The following is a 10,801-nucleotide window of genomic DNA, read 5'->3' as shown; positions in this document are numbered from 1 at the left end:
CACAGCAAGGGCCCTGGGTCTGGGATTCGCTTCACTTTCTTCTATCCCAGGGCCCGTGCCTGCTCTTCCCTCTGCAGGAGCCCTCTTCATCACTCCTCAGCCTCCCGTGGCCAACCTTGCTTCGTACTGTCTGTTTGCATGATTGCCTGAATATCTAACATGTTATTCTAGAGAAAGAAGTAATTTTACACCTTTTTTTTTTTTTTGAGTGGCTATTTGCTTCATTTCTATCCCATCCACACAGGAAACTCTTGAGAGCAAGGGCTGTGTGGATTTCCCATCTTATTGCATCCTCCACTTCCAACACAGTGCCTCCTCACAGACAGAAAGTATCTGCCGAGTGAATGAATGGATGATGAAAGCACCCTCCCTCTTCACTCTTTCATTGTCTGGCACAGGTTGAGGCTGTCAGAGACCCAACGTGGGATATGCAGGGACTAGCTCAGTTGGTAAAGAATCCGCCTGCAATGCAGGAGACCCCAGTTCAATTCCTGGGTTGGGAAGATCTGCTGGAGAAGGGATAGACTACCCACTCCAGTATACTTGGTCTTCCCTTGTGACTCAGCTGGTAAAGAATCCGCCTGCAATGTGGGAGACCTGGGTTCAATCCCTGGATTGGGAAGATCCCCTGGAGGAGAGCATGGCAACCCACTCCAGTATTCTGGCCTGGAGAATTCCATGGACTGTATAGTCCATGGGGTCACAAAGAGTCGCACATGACTGAGCCACTTTCACTTCACTTCACTTATTTTCAGAGTAGGGGCTCCCTGAATGAAAATTTGATACGGATTAAATGCCCACCTCCCATCCCCCCCAATGGGTCTGAATTATCAACACAATGCCTGAACATTTCACTTTAACTTTTAGAGTTAAGGTGATGAAAGTATAAAGCCTAATATGTTTAAAAGCTACTCTTATTGTCCCTGCAACTTATCCTGAAACCACTCATGCCGCTTCCAATGGCCTTTAAGGCATGGCATGAAGGACAGACATTTTCGGTGAAAGCAAAGACTCAGGAAGCATGCGTCCTAGAATCCTGACTGGGGTGGACATCACACTGTGGGTCTGGAGTGGCTGGGAAGGCATTTGGGTGACGTAGGTGTGCGGGCAGAAAGAGAAGGTGCTGCCGTCCCCAGGATTCCACTGCCCTCCGGCTCTGTTTAAGTGCCGGATGTCCTGTAGTGGGCTTTTTGGAGTCCATTAGTGGGTTAAACCACGATGAGGTGACAGCTTGTGTTGACGTGCTTTTTCTCTCCACCGTGGCTACCTGGTGGAGGCAAGGGGGAGGGGGCGGGGGGGGCGATGATGATGATGGGGGAAAATGTTTTCCTTCTCTGAAGCATCAACACAGCTACCTTAATGGACACTTACGTTGGGGTCCCAAGTTTTTCATTCAAAACGACAATAAAAAGACACCTTAAACCCATAGGGAAACCTGTTCACATAGAGCAGCTTTGAGTCAAGCCTCTAGAGTCACCAAGCTGAAAAGAACCTGATTAATGACAGCCCCTGAGATAAGTGGCACTTTAACCAACCTTAACTGTTGATGTATGATGACATAATGTCCCCTCCAATTAATGACAAGGATATAAAACACCTGTATTTAGCAGAGCAGATGCTGCTTTTATGGTTAGATGCGCAGATGAAATTGACTTCTAAAGGACCATCTATAACTTACTTCCCTATTATTTGTTTCTATATTTGTTTCATTATGTATGTTATAGGTGGAGGAGGAAATTTAACCTCAAATTTCACACCTGTGCAGCAAAAGGCTCTACACTATGCTGTAATTTACCGAAAAACTGTGCTTCCCATGATTGAGCAGGTTGGCAATGGTGATCTGTCTCATTTACTGAGGGCCTTTCATACTGTATGAACCCCAAGGGTTTTTTTTTTTAAATAAAAGATGAGCAATACCCTTAATGAATCAGCCAATCAATCAATCAATATACACAAACCACCTGTTTAGATCTTCTGTAAGATAAACAAGGTATATGCAGTTTTAAAAATGAAAATGGTTATTGCGTCTTAAATATATGCAAGATGCTGTATTAGGTATTTTAAGCTCACCAAGGACTTCTTTATGAAGTTGTAATTTATCAGGGAAGCAAGGCATGTGTACAATGACCATAGATGCTAAATGTTAGGGAACCTAATATGATATTATGTTTTATAATAAGAAATGTATATTTGGTCTTTGTCACCATGTCTGATACAGAGCTCCTTGGAGTTTCCTAAGTGACGGGAGTCATCAAGGTGTGTTTTGTTGTGTTAGGAGGTGACTTTTGGAAAGCACTTGGGCTTCCCTTGTGGCTCAGATGGTAAAGAATCCACCTGCAATGCAGGAAACCCAGGTTTAATCCCTGGATCAGGAAGGTCCCCTGGAGAAGGGAATGGCAACCCATTCGAATATTCTTGCCTGGAGAATTCCATGGACAGAAGAGCCTGGCAGGCTACAGTCCATGGGGTCGCAAAGAGTTGAACACGACTGAGTGACTAGCACTTTCTCACTAGGTGATCTAAAAAGAGGGCTCAGGGGATTGCCAGGGTACTTGACTATGTGATCAGAGGGCTGGAATTTTAGTGCCCACTCTCCCTTCCCCACTTCCCCCACAAACACACCTCTGGTGGGGGAGAAAGACTGGAGGTCGAATCATTTGCCCACGGCTGATGATTTCATCCATCACTCGTGCCTATTCAATGAAGCCCCCATAAAAACTCAGAAGGATGGATTTTGGAGAGCTTCTGGGTTGGCGAGTGCCTAGGGATTCGGGGGGAAGGGCCCGCCTGGAGAGGGAACGGATGCACAAGCCCTTTCCCCCTACCTTGCCCGGACGTCTCTTCCATCTGGCTGCCTCTCAGTTACATCCTTTTATAATAAACCAATGATTTAATGATTAAAATGTTCCTCTCATTTCTGTGAGCTGCCCTGGGGAATTAATCTATCTAGGAGGAGGTCATGGAGCCTTCCAATCCACAGCCAGTCAATCAGAGGCACAGGAAATGACCTGAACTTATAACCGGTGGCTGACGTGGTGGTGGTAGGGGGCGAGTCTTGTGGGAATAAGCCCTTACCCTGTGGGATCTGATACCATCTCCAGGTAGACAGTGTCAGAATCAAGCCAAACAGTAGGGTACCCAGCTGGTATTGGAGACTTGCTTGTTGGATTGGGGGTGGGGAGTGGAGGTGGGGAAACTCACATACCCACCCTTTGGGATTGGGTCCAGAAAGCTTATAGCTACGAGTTTAGCCATGGACTGGAGTCGGTCGGCTGGGGAGAGCCACATGGAAGAGGTAGGATTTGATACGGGGCTATATAAACAGGTTGGGAAGAATGTAGGTCAGACCAGGTGGGAGGTTGCTCTTTTGAAGCCAAGGTAAAGGAATCTGCAGGTGAAGCCAGGAGATGGAGCTGACAAGAAAACTGCAGGGTACAAAGTGTACATTGGACAAATTATAGCTCAAGATCAAAAAGATTGAGTCAAGATCATGAACAGTGTTAAAACCAATTTAATTTCTTTTACATGATGATTTTGGAACCCAAGGACAAGGTAAAAATAATAGGGACTCTTCTATTTTCAATCTCACCTTGAAGCATTTTATTTACTGACTCTGTTATTTGCTTGAATACTGACCTTGGAGGTTGGGTCAGAGAATAGAGACTTAAAACAGGTATTTAAAAGGCGTTGTGTGGACTTCCCTGGTGGTTCAGTGGTTAAGACTCTGTGCTCCCAAAGCAGGGGGCAGGGATTCAGTCCCTGGTTGGAGAAGATCCCTTATGCCACATAGCCAAAAAAGCTGATGTTGTGGGCTCAGTCTGACCATCTTGTTGACTAGAAGAGACAAGATAAGAATCATGGTAAGAGTTACGTGCAGTTCTTCGCAGGAATCCCTTGACAGGGAACTTTGTGGGTCATTGGTGTGACTGTCAAAACACATGGGTTTAATTAGGTCCCATTTGTTTATTTTTGCTTTTATTTCCAATATTCTGGGAGGTGGGTCATAGAGGATCCTGTTGTGATGTATGTCAGAGAGTGTTTTGCCTATGTTCTCCTCTAGGAGTTTTATAGTTTCTGGTCTTACGTTGAGATCTTTAATCCATTTTGAGTTTATTTTTGTGTATGGTGTTAGAAAGTGTTCTAGTTTCATTCTTTTACAAGTGGTTGACCAGATTTCCCAGCACCACTTGTTAAAGAGATTGTCTTTAATCCATTGTATATTCTTGCCTCCTTTGTCAAAGATAAGGTGTCCATATGTGTGTGGATTTATCTCTGGGCTTTCTATTTTGTTCCATTGATCTATATTTCTGTCTTTGTGCCAGTACCATACTGTCTTGATAACTGTGGCTTTGTAGTAGAGCCTGAAGTCAGGTAGGTTGATTCCTCCAGTTCCATTTTTCTTTCTTAAGATAGCTTTGGCTATTAGAGGTTTTTTGTATTTCCATACAAATTGTGAAATTATTTGTTCTAGTTCTCTGAAAAATACCATTGGTAGCTTGATAGGGATTGCATTGAATCTATAAATTGCTTTGGGTAGTATACTCATTTTCACTATATTGATTCTTCCAATCCATGAACATGGTATATTTCGCCATCTATTAGTGTCCTCTTTGATTTCTTTCACCAGTGTTTTATAGTTTTCTATATATATATAGGTCTTTAGTTTCTTTAGGTAGATATATTCCTAAGTATTTTATTCTTTCCGTTGCAATGGTGAATGGAATTGTTTCCTTAATTTCTCTTTCTGTTTTCTCATTATTAGTGTATAGGAATGCAAGGGATTTCTGTGTGTTGATTTTATATCCTGAAACTCTACTATAGTCATTGATTAGTTCTAGTAATTTTCTGGTGGAGTCTTTAGGGTTTTCTATGTAGAGGATCATGTCATCTGCAAATAGTGAGAGTTTTACTTCTTCTTTTCCAATTTGGATTCCTTTTATTTCTTTTTCTGCTCTGATTGCTGTGGCCAAAACTTCCAAAACTATGTTGAATAGTAATGGTGAAAGTGGGCACCCTTGTCTTGTTCCTGACTTTAGAGGAAATGCTTTCAATTTTTCACCATTGAGGATAATGTTTGCTGTGGGTTTGTCATATATAGCTTTTAATTAAACTTAAAAGCTTCTGCACATCAAAGGAAACTATTAGCAAGGTGAAAAGGCAGCCTTCAGCATGGGAGAAAATAATAGCAAATGAAGCAACTGACAAACAACTAATCTCAAAAATATACAAGCAACTCCTACAGCTCAACTCCAGAAAAATAAATGACCCAATCAAAAAATGGGCCAAAGAACTAAATAGACATTTCTCCAAAGAAGACATACAGATGGCTAACAAACACATGAAAAGATGCTCAACATCACTCATTATCAGAGAAATGCAAATCAAAACCACTATGAGGTACCATTTCACACCAATCAGAATGGCTGCGATCCAAAAGTCTACAAGCAATAAATGCTGGAGAGGGTGTGGAGAAAAGGGAACCCTCTTACACTGCTGGTAGGAATGCAAACTAGTACAGCCACTATGGAAAACAGTGTGGAGATTCCTTAAAAAACTGGAAATAGAACTGCCTTATGATCCAGCAATCCCACTGCTGGGCATACACACTGAGGAAACCAGAAGGGAAAGAGACACGTGTACCCCAATGTTCATCGCAGCACTGTTTATAATAGCCAGGACATGGAAGCAACCTAGATGTCCATCAGCAGATGAATGGGTAAGAAAGCTGTGGTACATATACACAATGGAGTATTACTCAGCCATTAAAAAGAATACATTTGAACCAGTTCTAATGAGGTGGATGAAACTGGAGCCTATTATACAAAGTGAAGTAAGCCAGAAAGAAAAACACCAATACAGTATACTAACACATATATATGGAATTTAGAAAGATGGTAACAATAACCCTGTGTACGAGACAGCAAAAGAGACATTGATGTATAGAACAGTCTTATGGACTCTATGAGAGAGGGAGAGGGTGGGAAGATTTCGGAGAATGGCATTGAAACATGTATAATATCATGTATGAAACGAGTTGCCAGTCCAGGTTCGATGAACAATACTGGATGCTTGGGGCTGGTGCACTGGGATGACCCAGAGGGATGGTATGGGGAGGGAGAAGGGAGGAGGGTTCAGGATGGGGAACACATGTATACCTGTGGCAGATTCATTTCGATATTTGGCAAAACTAGTACAATTTTGTAAAGTTTAAAAATAAAATAAAATTAAAAAAAATTATCATGCTTTACTTAAAAAAAAAAAAAAAACATGGGTTTTTGTGACAAAAAAACAAATGAGACTGAATTTTGATTTGGGGATCTAGAAGATTCATGGCGCCTCTCTTCTTTCTTTCCAACTTCTGTCTATGACCCAAAGAGGCGTTTTCAAGGATTGGTCCAGTTTTAGGACATTTAAGTTGTCACTGCCTGGAGGCTTCAGCTCCCTTGCTGTGCTCAGTTAGAGCCCTAGCTTCAGAAACGACCCTGATGCCGGAAAAGATTGAAGGCAGAAGGAGAGGGGGCAGCAAAGAATGAGATGGTAAGACTGCATCACCGACTCAATGGACCTGAATTTGAGCAAACTCCAAGAGATAGTGGCAGACAGAGGAGCCTGGTGTGTGACAGTCCTTGGGGCCACAAAGGGGCAGATGTGACTTCACAACCAGACAGCAATAGCATGAATGGATGTGGACTCGTACTGATCTCTCCAGGGTTCCCGAGGCCGGCAAGGTCCCTGGGGTGCCTGACCAGGGGATGAGGCCCAGCAGCATCCTCTGTTCTGCATCACGAAGTCGTCGCCAGGCTGTGGGCAGCTTCTTCCCCTCCTCCCTTGCTGGGACAGGTGGCCTTCCCCAGTTCTGCTTTCACTGCAAGGGCAAACGCTCTGCGTCTTTCACTTTCTCTTGTTGCCACTGAGAGCGGCAGGTGTAGCCATTCTCACGTCTCAGGGTGGTCTCTGGGAAAGTGACAGGCAGAGCAGGCAGCCTGGGTTGCTAATCTGAGGTCACCCTTTTCTCGATGAATTTGGAGGTAGAATGTGAGTCCCATGAGAGCAGGGACTATGTCCTTACCACCTGCGCCTGACACATAGAGGGTATTTAATACATATTCCAGGGATAATAAAAATTTGCCTTACTTTCTTTTCTGTGCACATATTTTCCTTAAGGACCCAGATGGTTGATTAAAAGGGTACCATCCCATTCTCCAGACTTGCATGCTTCTATCCGTGAATATCTGTAAGAACTATAAAAAGGGGCAACCCCTTTGAATATACCCAACCATGGCCACGAACATTTTGCAGCTAGCTTTTCCTTTATTTTTTTTTTTTTTTTTGATTCCTGGAGGAGTTCTTTGTGGGGCCAGTGAAGCCCCACCAAAGATGATCGTCAGTTTTCTAAGCCCTTACCCCAAGGTTCCATTCCGAGGAGTGAATCAGCTGAGGCCACGTGGGAGTGTTTCTCATTTCATCTTTGTACCAGGATCAAGATTGTCATTCAGTCGTGTCTGACTCTTTGTGACCCCATGGACCGTAGCCCCCCCAGGCTCCTCTGTCCATGGGATTTCCCAGGCAAGAATACTGGACTGGGTAGCCATTCCCTTCTACAGGGGATCTTCCTGACCCAGGGATTGAACCTGAGTCTCCTGCCTTGCAGGCGGATTCTTTACCATCTGAGCCACCACCAGACAAGCCCAACCAGGACTAGGCTCACATTTTTCACATCACTCACTCAACATCTCAGGATTTTCCACCTCTTACTATCAACAGGTTACTTCTCTGCAAATTATAAACATATTTATAAATCTTTACAGAATGTTTCTTCCTCTTTGTGTTCTGTTTGTTGCCACTGACCTTCTCTCCTTTTTTTTTTTTTTTTTAATTGGCTGCTTTGGAGAAACACAAACATTTACAGCATCTACCTCTTCTCTCTCAGAGCTCCCTTCCTGGGCAGCGCAGGGATGAACTTGCATTTTCTAGCCTCTCAGGGATCTCTAACGCCCCTTCATGCTATCATCGGTCTCCAGCTATCTGTGCTGCTTTATCCTTGGTGATGTGCAGCCGTTGAATGGAATTCTCGGAATCGTCCTGATACCTGTGACCTAATTTTATGTTGAAACGACATGGAAAGCCTTAGGATCATGTATAGATTTCTTGTCTGTTCTAGTCGTTCTGTTTCTATGGAAGCCTTCTACCCACTGCATACTGAGACTGTCCTGAGCGCTGGGGTTATGAAATGATGATGTCATAGAAACAGAGGCCATGGTACAAGGTGCCTCATGCAGGGCCCCTGGGGTCGCCTCACTGCTGGCATCCAGCTGCACATAACCTTGGCAACGATCTCCTGGGCCTTGTTTCCCCAGGTACTGCCGGAGTGGAATGCATCTGCTTGTTCAGGCAAATACAGTCTGCAGACATTTCTGTTCACACATTCAGGACAACAGAAGATGGATGAAGGTGCCAGTCAGTAGCAGAAATTTTATGAGAAATGGAATGCGGGTGGCTTGGCCAACAGAAATTATGACCTCTTTGTCTGAAACTGTAAGCTTCTTTGTCCTCCTTCTTTGTCAAGGATACGTTTTAGTCTTCAGAACAGGATTCTGCAATGAGCTTATTATTTCCAAGAGAAGAGGAGTATTTTCTTAACCAATAAGAGGTGCCATTTCCACATGAACCAAACTTTTAGTCTGGTTTAGATGGAAGTGAGCTGTTCCGGATTTTGTCTGTCGTGTTGGGTCTGGGTATTTATTTATCGACTTATTTATTTTTAATGGCAGAGATGTATAAAGGTTGTCTCTTCAGCAGAAAATAAACAAATACCCACTCTCAGACATTTGTGCTCATAACAGAGTTTTTGATCTGTGAATTGGGTCCTGGGAGATTAAAGACAGCTGGCGCCCACCACAGCAGCCGAGAAGGAGCGAGTTTCTGGGTAAGCGTGTTGAGCAAAATCTAAACAATGCTAACTGGTCACAGACACTAATTAAGGAGCCTGCCAGTAGCTGTGGGCGACTCCAAATGAAACATCATCTTCTCTTCACTCTGTTGATATAGAGATATAAATAAGGCTCCAGAAAGATTGAGGAGTGTGGGCACTGGAATCTTGTCTTCCTGGTGAATCTGCCAAAATCAGATAATGCCGAGGAGGAACTGGCTCAGAGCAACGAGGAGACATTGTTAAATGAGGGCTGGACTGTTTTTTCCTTAAGGAGACAAAATGTCATGGAATTCAAATCCCTCTAAGCTTCAAATTCTCCACCATCATAATTTTATATTATAATAATCAGGAGGAAACTTTGACCAAGAATTGTTTGCCATGTTTTACGGATGACTGCTTGTTAAAAAGGTCCCTTGGGCCTCCTTGCTGGCTCAGTGGTAAAGAGTCTGCCTGCCAATACAGGAGACTCGAGTTCAGTTCCTGGTCAGGGAAGATCCCACAAGCCGCAGAGAAACTAAGCCCATGCACCACAGCTACTGAGCCCATGTCCTAGAGCCCGGGAGCCACAGCTACTGAGCCCACGTCTGCAACTCCCAAAGCCCAAGCGCCTGGAGCCGGTGCTCTGCAACGAGAGAAGCCAGCACACTGAGAAGCCCACACACTGCAGCTAGAGAGAAGCCCCACTCGCTGCAACTGGAGAAAAAGCCCGCATAGTGATGAAGACCCACCACAGTCAATAGGCAAGTAAATAAAATTGCGAAAAAAGGAAACTTAATAGTTGATTCACTTTGCTGTACAGTAGAAACTAACACAACACTCTAAAGCAACTATACTCCAGTAAAAATTAATTTTAAAAATAATAAATATTTTCTGCATATACTTACATGCAAAGGACACTTAAAAATCTCTACTAAGAGAAATCCCTGAAGATTACTTTATAAGCTGATAAAATAATTTAGGAATAATTAAAAAAAAAAAAAAGAGATTGCCCAATCTGCAAAACATTGCAGGCAAACTCTTTTCAGGAAGCCTGGGGTTGTCCTTGAAGTTGTCCAGGAAGGACAGTTGTTCAGGAAGCCTGGGGTTGTCCTTGAAGGCTGAGAAGAGAGCGTGTCTCCTGGCCAGTTGGGTGAGGGCTTTTTGACCTCTTTTTGGCACATGTGATTAGGCTTGAGGACTTGATAGAGGCTGGTAGGCACAGGGAGAAGAACCAGCCCCAGTGGAGTGGAGGTGAGGGAAATGAATAAGCCATCCTCAGCTCTCAGGAGCTCTTCTTTCAGGAAGATGTTAATGCTATCCTCTAAAAAAACTGGATCCACTAGGTGGAAAACTATTTTTAAGTTAAAAGGATGAGTAATGGGGATGATGTATATCTTTGTACCTAGTAGCATTTCTTCCTGTCATGGAACAGGAGCTTGGTTTTGTGTGTAGGTTAGAAAGAGAATCTCGGTCAGGCCCCTGTCTACTTGCCTCCTCCAATGACGGAATTTTCTTTTGTTAAGGTCTTTATGCTTTGAAATTTTCTCTTTCGGATCCTGGCTTGACATTTTAGACCAAATCTCAATTTACTTTCTCCAAAACAAACAAACAAAACAATAACAACCACAACAAGCTGACTAAATAAAGGTGAGATTCTGGTTACTGGATAGATTGCAAGATGGATTGCTTTATTCCTAACATGGGGTTTAGTATTAGAAAAAAACACATGTAGAGAAAAATATACTCCATGTTAAGCAAAATCTCCATCTTAATGGTGAGTAGTGTCTTATTTAGTTACATAGAGAGATAAGAGTCTTTGAAATACAAAATATTAAAGTCCAAGTAAATTAAGCTGGTTATTCAAGAGTCAAGGTTCTATTAGTTTTTTTT

This window comes from Bos grunniens, chromosome 24, assembly GCF_055505025.1.
Source record: "Bos grunniens cultivar Pamir isolate PY7600 chromosome 24, Bosgru_T2T1.0, whole genome shotgun sequence".
Taxonomy (NCBI): Eukaryota; Metazoa; Chordata; class Mammalia; order Artiodactyla; family Bovidae; genus Bos; species Bos grunniens.
The sequence above is the reverse complement of the archived record's forward strand: the minus strand, read 5'-3'. Positions refer to the sequence as shown.